Raw genomic sequence first — 19470 nt, forward strand, 5'->3', positions numbered from 1 at the left:
TTTCGCTTTTTCTAACCGATGTTAAAACGTTTCAATCCATTTCTCGACGGTTCTCCGGAAATTTCGAAAAACCCGCCGAAGAACTCGCGCACAACGCGTGACGTTTCTCGAGAAGGCGCGTCGTCGAACGAAACTCGTTTCGTTCCCGATCGCTTTTCGTTCGAATCGAGACACTATCCCCTTTTCAACGTTCCTTTCGCCCTACTTTCGTCACTTTTTCCTATGCTTTCGCTCTCTTTATCTCTCTCGCGCACTCGCTCGATTTCCATCCCTCTCTCTCTCTCTCTCTGTCCTTCAGTCGCTCTTTCATTCGCTGCCCCCATTGACTCTCTTGTCGTGAATCGCCTCCGGAAATACTTCATGTGGTGCCGTGAGCGGAAAAACGGAAAACGAAAAGACATACGGTATAGATATATATACTTTTCTTTTTTCTATATAATCGCGATTGTGACGTCTAGAGAAATAGGCGGCGCTCGTCCATCGGTAAAACAAAACGAATGGAAAACAAGGAACGAGCAATAAGACGAGAAAGGCAGTCCCGTGCTGCGGCCGAAACGTAATTGTCGAGAGTAAAACGCAAAAAGAAAGTGACTCGCACGAGGCGCCCTCCGCGATTCAGCCAGCCGCGCGCGGAATTTCGCACGATTTCCGTTCTGCCATTTTTGGTGCCTCTATCTATCTATCTATCTATATATATATATAATATATTTATATATTTATATATATTATTTTGTTTCTTTTTACTTCAAAAAGCGGCAGTGCATCGTCGTCGAATTCACTCTCGGGCTATGAGAAGGGAGGGCGATCGTCGTTATTATTATTTTTTTCATTAATCGCTATTTTTCTTTACAATTTCTTTTTTTTTCTTCTTTAGCCTCTTAAACGTTTTTTTTTTCTTTTTTGGTTTTCGTTTTATCGCGCAAAATTTCTCCGTTCGCGCGCCTTCGTTTAATTTTATTTCTTTTTTGTTTCGCGACGAGACAGCCTAAAACCACACTCTCCGGTTCTTCTTTTAAAAATTTCTCTTCCACTCTTTCTCTCTCCCTCTCTTTTTAAATTTGTTTTTTTCCAGGGGGAGGGGGGTGTCGTGACACATTGTAGGAACGTACGAAATTTTCGAACGGCGACGGCGCGCGCGATGATGCAGACTGGAGACGCGAATTTTGACTCCGGTGCCGAAAGAGCTTTGTCCCCCTTAATCTACCGTTTGCCCCCTCGCATATTCTCCGTTTCACTCTCTCTTTCTCTCTTTCTCTCTCTCTCTTTCTCTCTCTCTCTCACACTCTTTTCTCTACTTCTTCGTTTTTCTATACAGCGCCAAAGATATACATACATACATACATACATACATATATATGAGGAAAACTAGCCACGTGCCGCGGTGTCAGCGATGCAACCCTCCGCGCCTCCTCTTGCAATAATTTATGTACAATTTTACAACCTACGACGCCGCCGACGATATAATTTTTTTTATTTCCTTATAGTTTGCCTTTAAATACACGAATAGGACCTAGACATCGTTAATTTTTTTTCATTATCATCATCATCATCATCATCATCTTTACACTATACTAACGAAATCTAAACGTTCAATTTTCATTTTCACCACACTAGGAATAATAAATTTTGCCGTATCGTTAGTATACCTTTATAGAAATATGCTTACAAAAATAGAATTTCGCGAGGCGCCGAAAGCGCGTCGCTGCCGGGTCCGGGCGAGTTTATTAGGAATTTTCGCGTTTTGTTGCTTTCGTTTTGCATTTTTTCGTTTTATGTATATAGAGCGTATCCGAACGATTCCGAAAGAAAGTATCAGCTTAGCGACCCCCAACTCTTGTCCTTCTGTTTGCCGAAAACGTTTGTTGGCCGCTCCGTTAGTAGTTTTTTTTTCTCTTTTTTGCGCGGAATTTCTCGTCACATTCACGTATCCTCCTATCACCCCCGAAATTTGCCACGCGGGAGACCGCGATTACGCCATCTTGTCTCTCTCCGTTCACCGTCGCGCCGATCGCCGCTCGTTCTGTCCCCGTGCAAGTAATTTAACGCGTGAATTTTCTCCCTCTCTAAATCTCGTATTCTCACCACACTCGCTCTGGCATTCTCTTCAACCCCACAAACCATTCGTTCACAAGTTTTCGTCATCGCGCGCAAAAATCGCACACAGACACACGCGTTCGCTCGCTCAACAAAATCGCAAACCGACACTCTCGCCTCGTTCGTTCATTTTTTCCTCCACATTCGCGTCCACTGTCCATGCATTCAATTTTCACTCTTGTAAGCGCTCGAGTCGATCTTTCCTGGTTTCCCTTTCTTATCCCTTTTTGTAGAGTTTCCCAAGAACGTATATATGTGTCTCAAAATTGTGAACAACTGATTCGGTTCTCGCTGTCGTTTACAATGTACGTACAATAGTGATCATAATGACAATGAGGATACCATTAATCGCCGCAGTAATAATAATCATAACGTTGACAATAAGAAGAATAATGATAATAAGAGTAAATGTTTACAAACGTCACGCCTTTTTTTCGTTTTGCTTCGTTTTACGGGACAGATCGATGATTAAAAAAAAAAAAAACAGATGTTACCAAGGGGAGGACGAATGCACCGTTCCGTAGTGGGGGAACGGTTTCTCTTTTCTGTTTTTTTTCCCTCTATCTCTTTTTTTTAGCAATAATGACAAGTGACGGGTGACTGACAATCGTTAATCGCAATAATAATAGTAATCGTACCGATAATATAAAGTGCAATTTGTCATTCTTCTTTTTTCTTCACTCTTTTTTTTTGTTTTCGTATGCACAATAACTTCTTTTTTGTCCTCTCTTATTCTTTGTCTTTTTTTTTTTTTTTTTTTTAAATCATTCACGTGCACAATTTCTCACGCGCGCTTCTAAACTTCAAGTTAACATCATCATTTAGACTCGTCATTACAATATTACATTATTAGATTACATTATATCATAATACGCTAGCGTTTATTCAATAAATTTTACATACTTTGATACGCAGTATGATGGTTTTCAAAAACGGTCATCGGCCAACCAAATTTTGTTCACACATCAATACACCTACGCTCAGTAGTCGAAGTAATTTGTACTTGTAGCCATATACTATAAATATTTTTAGTAGTTTCGGCCTCTTTTTCTCGCCATCCGCAAAGTAGTTTCTCTTTTTTTTCCGCAACTTTTTCTTGTCTCCCGTGTCCCATTCGGTCGCCAGTGTATTTTTTTCGAGGCCCTACAATAGTTTTCTTTCTTTTGATACGAATATTTAAATATTACTTTACCACCGCTTATCTCTCTCTTTCACTCGCGCTCCCTACCTTCCTTATTTTCTCTCTCGCACACACGCACACGATCTCTCGCATTCCTTCGCACGCACAAGAATATCTCGCGTTCTCGCTCGCACATGCTTCGTTCACGCTTTCGCTCTGCATCGTTTCTATTCTCTTTCGACCTGTCGAAAAATCTTTACAAAAACACGACAGCGATACGACTCGTCTTCGTCGGTTTCACGTCGTATCGATCTCCCGCTCTCCGTCTCGCTCGCGTCTCTTTTTTTTACCGCCCATTTGTTAAGCTTAAACCTTAAATAGTATCGAGATATCGTTGCCAAAAATATATAAAAAACCCATAATCGATTTTCGAAATCGAAATAAGCGTGCTCCGTTCGAAATAACCATGGACGCCGAATCGCGCGATCTCGGAAACGTGTTTTTTTTCTCTCTCTCTCTCTCTATCTCTCTTTCTATCTCTCGTTAAAAATTTCTCTAGTCTCTCGCTTTTAGTCCCGTTTTTTTCCTCGTTTGCGCGTCTACGGCCGAAATCCATCGAAAATATATATATACTTTTTTTTCATTTATTTTCTGTTCTTAGTCGCTTCCTTCGGGTGCGTCCCTTTGGGCCAGGAAGAAGAAGGAAAGTAATTACGGTCGTCGAAAACGCGACACGGAGAAAAATATTTGTAAAAAGTTTTCCGCGGATCCGTCGCCTGTCCATTATCGATCGATATTTCTCTCCGTGCAACATCGTGTACGGCGCCCATGAAATTTCGAAGCTCGCATCGAGATCGAGGCGCGGTCACCGGGCGACCGAATCACCCCCAAGAATTTACAATAAATTTTTGTCTCACTCTCTCGCGCACTCAGTTCTCTCTCTCGATTTTTCATTCGCTCGCGTTCGATCGCTCGCACTCGTTCGTCGCCGCACACACTTATACGATAAAAGCATTTTTCGGTTCACGCACGCTGTGTTTCGCGCGAAACGAGTCGGCCTCGAAACTTGTTCTCCACCCCTATAATAGATCTTTCGTTTTCGTATCTCTCACACCGTCGCTCTCTTTTTACAATAATCTCTTTAAAACATCCTAAAAACCACGAGTGGATAAGGTAAAATTTGTATCTTTTCATGTTTTTTTTTTCGTCTCCTTTCTTTTTATACATCTAAAGTTACTTGCACCCGTTTCGGACGGGGCCGCCGGTGACCAAGCCGCCAATCGCGATTCTAGGATGCAAACCTCTGTCGGAATTTCGTCTTTTCATTCCATTTTTATTAATCTCTCTTCCCTTCCGTATTCGTTTCTTGCGTCTCACGCATGTCGCGCTCTCTCTCATTCTCTCCGCTATCGTTCTCGCTCTCTTATCTAATTAATTTCACACTCTCGTACTCTGATTGCGCGCTTTACACACACACTATCGCACCTAATCTTTCTGTCGCCTGCTCGCTCGCATTCTGTTTCACGCCGTTTTCCTTTCTCGTTCGTTTTTTTCGAATTTATCATTATTATTATCATGATTCCTCACTACGAATCTGCCGCCCCTTTTTTATCCTTCACTTTTTTCCACTTTTTTCTTTTTTTTCGTTTTAATGTTCGTTAACCGTTTTAATTCATTCATCGTTTTTTTCTTTTTTCTTTTTTGCTCTGTGTTCTGCCGCATCGAAAGTAGCTTCATCGAAATGCAACCGCGACCATTTTATAAAAATGTACACTTACTACGCTTAAATTGTCGTCAATTGTCTTTTTTTTTCCTCGTTTTTAAGATACAACAACATACTATACGTATATGGCTCTACAGATGTTCGCTTGCACTGCAACTCAAACGTGTGTCATGAATGTCTTTTGGTCCGCCGGTGGCGACGCAAGGTTCGATCGATCACGAAACGATGCGTGTCACAATCTTTAGGCCCGTTCGTTTGCCATTCCTCGTTCGTTTTCTCGTCTTTCTTTTTTACTTTGTGACGCGTCCGTCGGCCATAGTCGACGTCACCGGTGTCTCGATTGTCGATCGATCGTTCGGCGCGCGCGCCGCCGACGAACCAAAAGTGCGGATTTAGTGTTTATTATTATTAATTTTTTTTTTCTTTTCGGAAAATTAGGACCTTCCCGCGGCTCGAATCGCGATGCCATTCGAGCGCCACGGGAATTCATGTTTAGAAACTCCTACCCGCGTTATGCTTCTATCGGGGTACCCGCAAGCAACACGTCCTCGAAGAACGAGCGTGAACGCTCGTTCCTCCCGCGATCGTTTGTCGGTGATCGCAGTCGACGACGGATCTGGGTGTTGCCGCTCTTCTATCTTACCCTCTTTTCTCTCTTTCGTTTTTTTCTTTTGTTAATCTTTTCGGACACGAGTTTAATGGAGCTCGATGGGTATAACGGCCTAATGAGAAAATCAGGATGTTAATTTCCATGGTGTTTAAAACGCACGGGTCTGTTCGCGAATTCGTTGGCCAATTCAGTTTCGTCACCTTCGGTTTTCTTCCGCGACGGCTTTTCTACCCATTTTCTGGTCGATCCGCGAGGCATCTCGATTCCCTGCACGACCTCTCTTTTCCTACCACGATCCGTACATCGTCGTTCACGCGTCGAAGCAAGTTTTCTCTACGAATTGTCACGTTATTGTCGTCGTTGCGGGATCGAGGCCTCGGATCAATTCGGTCCACGACCGAAAATCCGCGTCGTTGCGAGCGGGCAGCCCCAGTCTCGTTTGACCATGGCGTGTTTGTTTAACCCCCGTGTTGTGGTACCAGGCGGTATACTGTATACAAATATCATTAAGTTTTACATTACAATATATCGGTCATTTTGTTTTCTTCAGTTAAAGTTTATGTGGCATGTATATACGCATTGTATTCGTGGGAAATGAGAACCAGTCTTATGGCGCCTGACTGTAGCGCAGGCATATTCTGTAACGTAAAAATATATACATCATCTGTGTGGTATGTATAGTGCTGCTCTGTAACTCAAGATTTTACATCCAGTTTATGCATCATCGTTTAAATCCTGTACAAAAACGTTCAGCTACGCTTGAGGCAGATTCAGCCCCGGTCGCGGAGCCTGAGCCGCGCGCGGTCTTCGTGCTTGGTCATCGTCGAATCCGATCGGTTCGCGAGACGTACAGGCGGTTACGACACGAGGAGAAGCGATGGCGGACGGTGCTCGTCAGCGGAGATTAAGAAAAAACCAGGATCCGACCGCCAAGCGTTTGTGATCCTTCTATCGATCGCGTGTCGCGAGAACGCGCGGCTCAGTCTCGCGGGGCAAGAACGAAGCGGACCCGCGGGTAGGTCGGTTGGTTATCATTACTGCATTTTTTTTTTTTTTTTATGTTGACAAACTGCACGGCAACTAGTGTTTCTGTAATCATTTTCTTACTTTTTTTTTTTTATTTCCTGTTACGTCTGTCTATTACTGCTGGTATCTGTAGATGTGCATGGCCGTATGCGTGTGTAGCTGCGTGTACGTATTATCCTGTCACGTATGCTGCGTGTAATATAGAATGGTCCTGTGTGTAAGTGTCGATCAGTGTATGCTTGTACGAGTGTTTTATGGGATTTATTGTGTGCGTGTATATTATATATATGTATAGGTATATGTAAGTATAGGTATGTTTCGCTGCGTGTTATCCGAATATAACGAATTTCGTCGCTGTGTCGATTCAGAATAGTGGTGTGAGGATGGCGTAATCCGTGTAGTGTCCTACTTTTTTTGTGTGTGACCAAACGTCTCCCATACCTTATCGTCGTCGTATTATCATTAAATATCATTAGTATACTATATATAATATTATATCGAAAATAACGGATAATACAACACGTAGGGAATCGAGGGTTGCGGAGGCGTGGATCGGGGTTCGGGTGGGTGGTTTTAGGTGTCTTCTTTCATTCTTCTCTTTTTTTTTTACCGGGTTAGGTCTACGTGGGTGGTGGGTGGGGGGTCGGGGGTGGGCGGGAGTAGATGACAGAGAGGATGTCGAGGGACACTGGTTACTGGGGAATCGAAAAGGGCGCTAGCTGCTAATATCAGCTGTGTTGCTTCGGGGCGTTTGCGCGTCCGCGGTCGCGATCGCTCAACCGTCGCGCGTTCCACGCGACCAGGGGTCCCGATCGCGGTATCGTCAACGATATCGATTTTAATCGCGATGATCGGCAGACACGATCCCCGAGAGCCGTGATCGGGACACGGGGGGCAATACGAACGCGCGTGGCCCTGTCGATCGGGACACGCGGACGGCTCGATGAGCGGCGGAGCTAAAGTTACATGGTCTCCCCACACGTGTGCGTATAATCGTAAACGAAGTCTTTGTTTTCCATTCTTTATTACGTCTGTCTACGAAAAAACACTAATGGTAAATATCATGTATGTTTTATTTTTTTTTATCCGGCGGATCACTTTTATACTGACTGGGTTATACTGTACTTTTACTCTGCAGGATTACCGTGGAAGTGACGAGGGAGTCTGACGGGGTGGACTGGACTGGGGGATGCGAAAGGAACTAGGGATGGAACTTTGAAGGGGACACCTGGTAGATTCTGCTGGTTACTTACGTCGAAGGAAACGGATAGATTGGTAATTAGGTCGGGACGATTATCGGAAGAACGGGTTAAGTAATTGGTTGATCCAGTGAAGGGTGTAAGAGGGGCATAGAAGGGGGTGAGGCAGCCTGGCGGATGGATGGGGGATCATTAAAACTGGGCGTGAGAGGGGGGTGTAGGGGGGAGGGGGTACTTTTAATCGCTTGCTTATTAGAACTGGACTGGCTGATACAACTGGTAGAATACAAGTTTTTTTTCTTTCGTTTTACATACGGCTATTACTTCGATATACGGTAGGTAGTTAGTATGTAGTTGTCGACACACAATTCAATGATTACTGGGCGTTTACTGTTTATACTGCTTTACTGCTTGTTTAATTGTTAATAATTAAGTAAGTTTAATTGTAGTTAGTTAGTTAGCTCATACGTAGCTTCTCGTCATTCATAGTTAATGTGGTTAAATTCTACGCTTGTATTTGAGGGGCCGGGGACGTTGGGGGCGGTTGGGGACATTGGGTGTATGGGTCAGGTGTTTCGGGGGCATGTCGGGGATCCCGGGCAGTTGGAAAGTGTGGGTGGCGTCGCGCGTCGATCCAGGTGTCGACAGACGATCGCGAAAGTCGACGTTGGTTCGCGCCTATAACGACTACAACCCGATGGACTCGATCGTCGATCGGGAGCCGTGCGCGCGATCGCGTGTCAACGGTTGCCTGCCACGATCGCCGCGCGACAGTTCGGGGTACTCTGACTGGGAAGTGGGAGAGACCATAGTACACATATATATTATGTAAGTATACTTATCGCATAGTAATTGCATTTAATCAATATACGTGTGTGTTATCGGTGCATAGCAGCGTTCCGAACTCCTTGCATCAACCAAAATGTATATTTCTGGGGCGTGGATGGATATATCTGCGAGCATGTACGCGCGTGTGTCTGTGTACGTGTCTCTGTTTATATTTAATCCCTGCGCACGGATTCACGGGCGTGTATACGTGTAGCTGTGGATCCGCGTGCGCGTGCAACAGGGTGTGTAGCTTGCTTCCACGACGATCACGGACACCTCGAGCAAAAGACGTCTTTCGGACCTGCAACGCCGTTGACGTCAACATTTCGTCCCTCGAGTTGGGTGTATGATTCAAGGCTCCTGGTCGTCGTCGACGCGGGTCGAGGTCTCTTGGTCTCCACGGTAAGTTATTCGTCCGCGCGCGAACCAAGGTGGAGACCTCGTGTTCAATTGCGTAACACGCCATCGCGGACCGTGGATTTTCTGGATTTTGCGCGTTTCGAGTAGTTTCTACCTGACGTGATCGAATGTGTCCGTAACGTGTCAAGACGCAGCCCGGTCAACAACGCATCTAACAGCTAGAGGAATGTATAACGTCTTTTTGAATCTGGTCCCAGATGCGAGTGTCGAAGCACGTAAAAAGAAATCGAAGTAAATTCGGTTAACCCTCGCGAGCGTTCTCGATTTTGGAGGATTGAGGATCGCAGTTCCGAGGCAGTTTACTTGAATCTTGAATTTGAGCGTCGGTCGTCGAAACGGTCGTCTCTTTGGCAAAGCGAACACGATCCTCGGGTTACGAGATTTTCGGAGAGGAACGACTTGGATTCGTACACCGTTCGATTAACGATCGTCAACGTCCGCGACGGGTGCAGGTCGACGATTCTTTCGAAGCTCGTGGTCGTCGTCGATGGCACGTGTTTCTGTATATGTATGTTTCAGACCGGTGTAGGATGATAAAAACGGGCAGCGGGCGAGCACCAGTCAGGCTTTGGGTGGGCGTTCGGTCTATGTCGGGCCCCTTTGTATAATTTTAGTATTTTTTTCGTATAAAATCAACACTGAAGGCACATTCTATCGGACGAGTCGGCCCAGTGTGTGCTGTGAGTGAGATTGGGCGCGGGACCCGATTCCACGCGCTTACGTGGCCGCGGCAAACCTGGCGATTTTCGTTGCGGGCCCGAAGGGTGGCCTTATGCACCTCCCCCTCTAAGCTAACGGGCCGCCGCATCTAATAAAATTATTTGGATATCCTCTGGGGTTTGCGGCTCGTGGAGCTCCTTAGACAAGTGTTTAGGGAGTGGACGAGGACCGAGGAGCGGATGGGGGACAAGGATAACCTTAATTTTCATTTGTCTAAAGCGGAAACATCTGACGGCAGCCGCGGCCGGGCCCCGCGCGAGAAACTGTTGATTCGTGTGGCGGTTATTTTGATCCGGTTGCCTTCCTCTATTGCTTCGGGTTTTGGGGGTCTGTTCACTTTTTTCGCTTTTCGTCGAAATGGCTATTTCAAAATTGAGAGCCGGTCCGACGCTCGCCTGACTTTGCCCAAGGCCAAACAGAAAGTATCTTTGGGGGTCGTTCGTGCTTCGAGTCTCGTGTGGTACGGCCTAACCCGGCGACTCTGGCGAAGATGACGCGCCGTCGAGTGGTTTATTTTTCAATTTTTGCTCGTAAAATAAAAACCAGTCGCCGGACAGATCGAGTCTCTCTGGGTGTCGAGGACTTCTGGTTAACGGAGCATCGTGGAAAGCCCGGAGTCGCGTTCACCAAGGATCGGCAGATACAATGTGATACATGTGGTAACACGGCCGAAACATCGGAAAATCAACGGTGGAAATTTTGAGAAAGAACATCGGTATGCGATCGATCGGAGTATCAACGACGATCGCAAGTTACTCTGCAAACGAATGATTCCACTCGATCCTCGGTTATTGGTGCAAAACTAAACCCGGTAGCAACGATCGTGTATCGTTGTAATCGTTTTTTAGATGAAGGTGTGATCTTCGTCGAGTAGCTAGGAGAGGCCATTCAAACATGGACTCGGAGCACCGGGATCGTAACGAGAAGAGTCTGCGTGTAATATTGTGTGTATCGAGCGTGCGTTTGCTCTTGTGTGTAACGTGTGTCTTACCGTTCTCTGAACTTGGCAGAATTTTCGTCGGAGAGGGAAACATTGCTCACTAGTGCGGAAGCACATAGAACCGACAGGAACCCTTCGATCGGTCTAGAATCAAGTTTACGTTAGGTTGTAACGTTACAATTCGCCGTGATCAAGTATCGTTACCGTGACTCGAACGTCGCTCGTTTGCATCAGATCAATCAACAACGATCGGTGTGTGGCGCCTGACGCATCGAAAGAACGAAATCGCGAGAAATTGTGTGAACGATCGACGCGTTCGCAAGACGGTTCCACGAATAACCTAAGCGCGGCTCCTAGAGGTCCCGAATTCATTTCACTTCATCCCCAAACTGTCCGTATCACCCTCTGATAACGGCAAAAATCTATATATAACATCCGGGTGGATTTCTCCGTTTACGCGGATCTTTCCAAGCGGTAATCCGGCGCCATCCGCGACCTCCGTTTTCCACCCCCGCGACAGCGAGACGATCGAGGATTCGATTCTTACGCGGTCGCGATCGAGCCTCGTCCCCGTATCGGTTCAACGAGTCAACAGTCGAGATAATCAATCGAGGTAAACAGCAGAACGTAACTATTTTATCACATACATAACGGAGGCTCGTCGCGATTAGGCCGCGAGGACGAAAACGAGGAGGGCCGCGCGACGGACGCCTGAAAAGACTTACTAGCAATAAAACATCATTAATAAGAAAAAACACATCATCGTTCGATCATCGAAGAGGCAACGAACATACTGGTGAATGTACAAAGAATCGTGGCGGCCGGGGCACCGATCGTCGCGTTCGTCTCGATCCGGTGTTCGAGCGATCCTTCTTTCGAGAGGATCGTTCGCGCGGCCACGGAGAACGCGCGAATTCAGCACCGCGGTCGCCTGAGAGGTTACTCGCTAGAAAAAACGTAAACACAACAATTCTATGGTCGGAGACGTCGATCGAGAAGAATGATCGCCCGTTTCAAACGGGCCATTTCGTGCTCTCAGGTATTTTTTCGCAGCAGTTCTTGTCGACGGACGTCACGTGGGGCGCGCGTGTTTCGAAAACAGAGGCAGAGGGCTTGGAGGAGTTTCTTGTGGAATTTTTCCTTTCTAGGCCTCGCTTTCTTCTGTATTTCCTTGGCTAGTGGACGATACGTGATCGCGCTGGAGGACGTGTTCCACCTCGTAAAAATTTCACTAATTATACTATAGTTGCTTCGTTTCGGTCGCGCGTCGAAGTAACATAAATGATTCGATCGTTTCATGTCGGGGGTGTCGATCTGTCGTTTCCACGTGGATGTGCTCTGTTCGAAGGCTGATGAGAGGGAGAGGGCGCTGTCCACGACCCTCTCGATTAACTATTGCGTCCGTGAACCATTTGTGTCGTCCAGTTCGATTCGAAACTTAAAACCAGTTGTCCTCGATTATAATGTTTGCTATGCGGTGGGCGGTGCGTGTTGTAGCACCGAGTCGGTTAAAAAGGGGCGTGAAAACTGAAATCCGGTTGTAAGAGTAACGTGCCTTCTGCGCATCCTTCCATGAAACATTCGCACCGTCGGCGAGATCAATCGGAGTATTTAAAATTGTCCTCGAAGGGTTCGAGTTTAAACGTTTTTTCCAATCTGATGATCGGGAGCCCTCCTTCGCGCGACAGGCAGCTCAAAATTCTCCCGTCTATTCGTTAGACGTGGAAAGTGATTAGATATCCAGTGTTTTCGAAATTTAATCGCGAACAGAATTTTCTTTGTTTATCGATTTAGATAATTTTCGTAGCTTTGGTTTCCATGGTCCAATTGTACGTAATTCCAGGGGTACAATGGGGTTACGGATTCGGTCGACGATTGTTTCAAGCGATACGCGGTTTTCTTTCTTTAGTTTTGTCGATAGTGATGATTTGCGTGATATTGGAACAGGAATCGTGAAGGAGTATAAGGGGTGTGGGGTCGAGGGTTGAGGGTGGAGGGGGCGGGGGAGCAAAGCTGGGTATTCAAGGGCTGCTCGACGGATAGCATAGAGTTCCAAACGCTCCGTGATCTACAGACATTCAATATTAAACAGATCAATCAACTATGTCGTCATATAATACCACTAGGATAGTTCATAATCGTAAGTTATATCAATAATATAATTATATCATTATGTATCATTAATGCTTGTATGTGTGTGTGAGTGTGTATCTCGTGTGTGTATTCTTTCTTTTCATTAAACTTAAGTCTCAAGTTACAAGCTATCGTATAAATGATGGGTAAGAAACGACCACCTAGACGAGAGGGAATCCGACAAACGGAACGCGTCGCTGACGCCGCCGTGGGCGTCGCGGAATCGGCCTTGTCCCGAGTCGAAACACTCGAACGAGGGAACTCGAGCGCGATCGTTCTGGAGGAAAGATCAACGTCACGCTCGATCGGCACCACCCCATTCAGCAGGCCGATTTCTAGGTCGGATCGCTTCGTCTCGGTGGATTGTTTGTTAGCCGCCATGTTTCATTCGGTTGTCCTCGTACCGTTTATACTATATATCATTAATCGTATTATCGTTATAAGTGTTATTAGTAATTAATTACTTTAATTAATCGTTAAGTATAATTCAATTAATCAATACTCTTAACCCTTTTATCGTTTAATAATTATTGTTAGGTAGTTTATAGTTTTTTTTTTTTTATTAGGTTTCGATAACGCGTACGGATTATTATTATTAGTATTATTATTATTATTATTTTATTCTTTCTTTGGAAGCAAACCTTATTCCTGTTTGGGAAGGATTTACCGAGGGGTTGGAAAAGTGGTGGTTCTTATCGTTTATCTTGATTTAGCGGTGGTTACGGGGGCGGGATGGGATCTCGGAGGGGACGCACCTGTTGTCCCGCGCGAAAATCTGCGAAAAATCAGAAAGTCGAATAGCGAATCTCCAGTGATTCCATGAATTTTGTTTTTCTTTTTTTTCGGCTTGTTTCTTTTGTTTCGTTTACTCTTAGTCATACAAAAGTCACTCATTCCGTTCTATCTATCTCTCTCGCCCTTTCTCTCTACCACCTCGCTCTTTGACCACCTATCTAAAAAGCTCTCCTTCCCGTTCATTCAGCTCTTCTCTTCTCCTCCCTTCTCTCTACCGTTTTTGGGATTATTACTCTCTCTCTCTCTCTCTTTCTCTCTTTCTCTTTTGCACACTTTCTCATTCACTCTCTCTCTCTCTCTCTCTCTTCGTCTTTCGCACACACTCTGTCTCTCCAACTCTCCTAAAACGCACACACACGCTTCCTCGTTTTGTAGTTTTGCATTGTTTCTACGTCATGCGAATTGCTTAGAACGCGTTGCGTTTTCAACGAATTGCAAGTGGCAAGGTTTCTCGTTAAACTATAGTTTCGATCGGCGAGGAGAAGCCTCTCCTCGTCTGTTCTGTCGTTTGACACTTTTCTTTTTTTTTTTTACTCTGCATGTCGGGTTTTGAATCGGTCGTGTGTTTTTCTTTTTTTCTTCTCTTTTGCTTCCTTTTTGTCCCCGTTTCTTTCCATATTTTTGTTTCATCGTTTTTCGCTCTCTGCAGTTTCCAGTGTTGCGTGTTTCCTGATTTGCTTCGTTTTCACGTGGCTTCGTCGAGAGAATTCGGTTACGTCGGCCGGTGTTGCCCAGCGTCGCGGGGCCAGCGACCGTGTCATCTTCCACGTGGCTCCACTCTTCGATGATCCTGTGTTCACAGGCGTCTCGTTTTTAGCTTCCTCGGCTCCCTGATCGCGGATCGACCACCGGAAGTACGATGCTCGCCGCTTCGATACGTAATGCCGTCCCGTTCGTGAGACGTGAGAAATACCTTTTTGCTTGTCTTTGTGGTCTAAGATCGAGATCGTCAATCTGAATCTCTGTCCGTGCTACGTTCGCGTAGGAATTTACCGATTACTTTCAGAAAAAACAAGATCGGTTCGACTGCTAAGAAAACGAACCAAGGCTGATTCCGTCGGAAGGAGTCAGCGTTCGAGGTAGAAAAAGGAAAACTGGTGTCGAAGTGATTCGACGTGTCTGCCTGTAAACGACCATAAAACTACCGATCTACCCGTTGATATTGCAACGTCGAGAATCGAAACGTCGCCCGTAAAAGAAAAAAATCGAATCCGTCTGGAAACAAGCTTTTTGATAACCGTTCGGTGAAGAAGGTATCGGCAAAATGTTAAGCCGCGTTCGTCGATCGGCGTTGGGGTTGCAACCGCATCCGACACTGTCGTAGTTGCAATTACGCCGTTATTATTGTTCCTTGGAGTGATTATTCCTGTCCACGTTATCGACGAATCGGACGAACGAGCAATAATTGCGATTATTGCCTGGCTGAATTATTATCTACCGGTTGATATCGTTACTATGTACACTGAAGACTAATCGTAGAAGATCAAGCTATATCTCTGTCCTTTCTTTCTCTCTGTTCTCTCTCTGCTGTTCGTGGAAGGGAGATCCCGAGACGCTGCACGTTTTCGGGGCATTACGCCTCGTCGAGGCTGATCGCATTTTCTTCTTACAACGTTTCACATTCTCACGGTTGGCTGCTGCTGCTGTGTTGCATGTGTGTATGACGAATTGCGGTGCTGCGTGGTCGCTGATGTTATACGGTGTACCGTTTTCGCGTGTCCAGCGATGCTTTTTCGTTCGAACGGTTCGGTTTATTAGTATACCTGTCGGATTGGACCGGGTCAGTTGGATCGTCGCGTGCTATTCGGAGGGTTCAAGGCGGGTTTCTATGGGATCCTGTGTGTACGGTGCGGGCGCGTGTCCGTGACGAATTTTAAACGTTTTACCAGGAGGATGCCGAAACGATCGCTCCTTTGACACTTTACGTCTCCTCCTAGGTTTCCTAATCGTCGATTTTCGAGAACAAATCGGTACGTGAGTTGGACGAGCGGATCCAATTTTGAGGACATTGGATTCGATGGTTGCCGTGAACACGCACGGAGAGAAGCGTCTATCCGCTTTCTTCGAGCAGACATTTTTTATTATTTATTATCTTTCTTTTTTCAATTGTCTATTTATCAGAATTTACACGTACGTTAGATCAAATTTTATTGGAGATTCCGGGGTTTTGGTTTATCGATATCTCCGTGTCGTTTAGCTCGGATCCTCGCCCTTCTTCGTTTTCGAGTCGTAATCGAGTCTCTCTGAGATGCGTCGGCAGAAAACCGGATGACAAAGGATACTGTGGATCTACGCGTTGAGATAAATACGTGGTCGATCCCTCCTCGATATCCGAAATCTCTTCGTTCCACTCTTACTCTATCGTTCTCTCTCACTCCCTTTCTCTCGCTTTTTACTGCAGGCTTTATCGATTACTCTCGGATTTTTGGCAAATTTTCCTTAGTCCCGGCCGCGGGAAACAGCGAGTCGACAGTCGAGTCCTTCATGCTTCTCTCTCCCCGTTCGCAATTATTCTACATCCTCGTCTTCCGACCACGTTCCCTGTCTCTCCCTTCCTCTCCTAGCACCGTAATCGTCGTCAATCCACCTGCGTGTTCCCGTCCTTAGAAGACGAGAGTCCTTAGAATAATTCTCGGGTGACCCGTCCACTCGCGTCGTTGCTTATAGTTTCACATGCAGGAAGTGTTTTTCTTCTCTGACGCGAGAAAGGAAACATCTCTTCTCTTTCTCTCGCCTGACGGATGGGCGGTTCGCTGTGTTTCCACTTTTTTTACTTTCTCGTCGCTCTTCGTTCTCGAGCGGACTTTATTTTTGGGGGGGGGGGGATCAGGTCGGGCAGGTGGGTGGAGGGTTCGTGGGGGATGAATCGCTGGGGGGTTGCAGGAGCGGAGTGTTCGGGCCGCGCGACGACCGACTGGCGACCTTCCGGCGATCGACGGTTTTTGCGGAGCTTTGAAAGACAGGTGTCGTGTCCACGTTGCACTCAGGTCGGCGACGATCAGGCCCCCGGGTTTCCTCGTCCAACGTGCACGCGAACCGTAAGAATTTCGAATCCGACCGGACGCGGCGGGAACCGAGAAGACTATTTTCGTCCTTCTTTTTCCACTTTTTTTTTTCTTTTTTAATCTTTTTTTCTTTTACTTTTCATTTTTCCCTAAATCGTTCGATGGTTCGGTGGTTTGCTGAGTTAGCTGCGAGGTTTCGATACGTCCCGCCGCCGGCGGATATAATACTATATGTATACATATATTTATAATATATCATTTATACAATCTAGAGAAAGGGGGTTGGGGGACGGGGTTTCGGGGTGGCGAGGCGGGAAGGTCGCGCGTCGTTCGTCGTCGTTACGGCCCCGGAAAAGTATATACTAAGGCCGATTTTGGTTAAGAATACGCTTCGCATTATTTTTTTTTCTTCTTCCACTCTTTTGATCAACTTTTAATTTTAACATTAAGGCGCAACGTGATAAACTTGTACTTTTTTCCTTTATGTGTCTTTTAGATTCTGGCCGAAACTGCGTGTAAGTGTGGCGGGTGTTAGTGTGACTGTATAAGATGCGAGTGAGACGCGTGTCCGTGTATGTATGCGCGTGTGTGTCACTCCTACGTTTCTCGTGTCCACGGTGTGTGTCGTTGTACGCGTGTGTGTGGGTGTGCTGCTAGGCGACTCCACCTTGCCGAGCACTTACTGTTGTGTGGGTTCACTGGCACGGCGGGAACATAACCGCGCGTCGACTGTACCGTCGCGCGCGTTCACGTTCCCGCGCGTCGCCATTCGAGCTGAGTTTTCTCTTTTTTGGTGTTTGCCGAAAAACGGAATTTCTATTCGCTCTCTGTCGCGACGAGACGTCCCGTTCTCGATCGCGGGGGCGTCTCCTCGCGACACGTCTTTGTGTGTCGTCTTGTGCGCAACCTAGGACAGCAATGAATCGATCCGAAACTTCTCGTGTCGAAAGCGAACTAAGAAAAACGCCGGTAAATGTACGAAAGGAATGTCCTCGTGTCGAAAGTGGCATAGTCATCAAATATCGTAATGCGTGAAAAGTAGGCAGGTTGACGAACCAGGACCTCTGTCTCGTGTTCCGCGACGGGGCTATTGCGATCCGGGTGGGTCGGTGTGTGCACGACCGTCACCTGTGGGCTTCACGACTGTAACGAAAATCAGTTGTAATTGTCGAGCGACGCCATCGAACGACAACTCGAATTGGATGTCTCAAGATTTTTCGTTAATCGATGCTGATACGTAACTTTATTACTTTCGAAATATGAAATATTAAACTCGAAACTGTAACCACGGTTTTATATCTGCGCCATTTTGTCGTAGAACGTGATACCAAGATGGCTGGCACGTATCTTACGCATTACGGGTTTAAGAGTGGCATAGAATTGCTAAAAGATTTGAAAGCGATTCCAAGTAATATGTATATTTATCGTCTACAAAGAATTTATATTCAATTATTACTGTTAATTTTATTAGTTCCAAGGAATAATTGTCTTGCTCAAAACTGATTTTGTCAACTAGTGAACGATAGAATTGAATTATATGAAATAGGCGAGCACACCTAATTTCGATACCAACATGGATATCGACACTTTTAATTTACATCGTTAATATAATTATTATCAATTTGTCGAAAGTGTTATGTTTTTTATTTCCAACTATGTACTCAAATTTGTTAACATTGGCAATACATTAATCATTACTTCAGTCGTTCAGACGTTTCTTAAGAGTTTAAATACGAAACAAATATGAAAGGTGTAGTTTCCATCTCGTCAAATATTTTATCTTCCGGTGATTGTCAAGAACTGTGTCGACGAGTGGGACACATACTCTACTATAATATAAAGAATTATTATTAAAATAAAAATTACAATTTAAAAAGTATTCGAGTATGAAATAATGTTACGATCGCGTCGCTCGAATCGAAAGTAAATCCTGTGTAAAACTGTATTTCCGCGAGTCTTGGTAGCAAGACCAACGGGATCTCTGTGAAGGGCTCTCTTCTCTGTGAAGTACTGAAGATCGAAAGATGGGGAACGAATCGTTGGGAAGAATCACGGTGAGCGGAGACAGAGGTACCAAGTCGAAAATGTACTTGCTTGTGCAGGTTACCCCGACTCGGGCCGAAAAATCGAGCCGACCGGGGCGCAGAAAAACAATTCCCACAATATTCTTACAAGACGTTCCAGCTGACCGGGCAGAAGTCGGCGTCGTCGTTCGTCGTCCCGTGTCGCTTTAACCCCGGTCAATTATCGGTACACCTTTCGAAAAAAATATTTCCGCTCGAAATCTTTGTTTCGCCGTGCGACGAAATTTTAACGACTAACATTTATTTTATCAAAGTATTGTCTGGCTTTGGCGTGATACTTTAAAGACTATATAAACCCCTTGATGCCCGCCACGGAGCGACGAAGACGGCCGACACGGTGTCCAGGGTCGCGTCTCATTTTCACCTCAATCTGCGGAGGGTCTGCGCTTGTAATATTATCTCTGAGGACTTGATTGGACTCAACGCGGCGATCTAGCTCACATCCTCACACATCAACGTAGGTATTTTGCATGTTTTCTGTTGCTTCTGCTGCTACTGCTTGTCTTCGCTTCTTCGTTACTAAATAAGTATTCATCTTTCACCTCTTCCACGAAGTATTTTTTGTTTTTTGTATGTACGTTAATCTTAATACACCTACGATTCCCTACACATGATTAATACGTATATAACCTAACGCGACTTGCTGGCTGAGACGTATTACGCAAGAAATACACTCCAGAAATACAGACACTTAAAACATGTTCTCATTCTCAACTCGTGTGTGCTCTTCTCGGGTACACGCACGTACATTCACCACCTTCCTCGGGCTCCTC

At 45.7% G+C, this 19470-nt stretch overlaps 1 protein-coding gene across 4 annotated transcripts in view; it reads right to left on the bottom strand.

Moving 5' to 3' along the window:
- The window catches only part of LOC143350158 (homeobox protein prospero), an 81770-nt gene continuing 62300 nt past the window's right edge, over positions 1 to 19470 (bottom strand). For all 4 annotated transcript variants that reach the window (XM_076782058.1, XM_076782056.1, XM_076782057.1 and 1 more), the window contains exon 5: positions 1 to 19470. This exon is cut by the window's right edge and continues 9935 nt beyond it. The gene's annotated coding sequence lies outside the window, so the exon portion shown is untranslated.

Source organism: Colletes latitarsis, chromosome 14, assembly GCF_051014445.1.
Source record: "Colletes latitarsis isolate SP2378_abdomen chromosome 14, iyColLati1, whole genome shotgun sequence".
NCBI classification, from domain to species: Eukaryota; Metazoa; Arthropoda; class Insecta; order Hymenoptera; family Colletidae; genus Colletes; species Colletes latitarsis.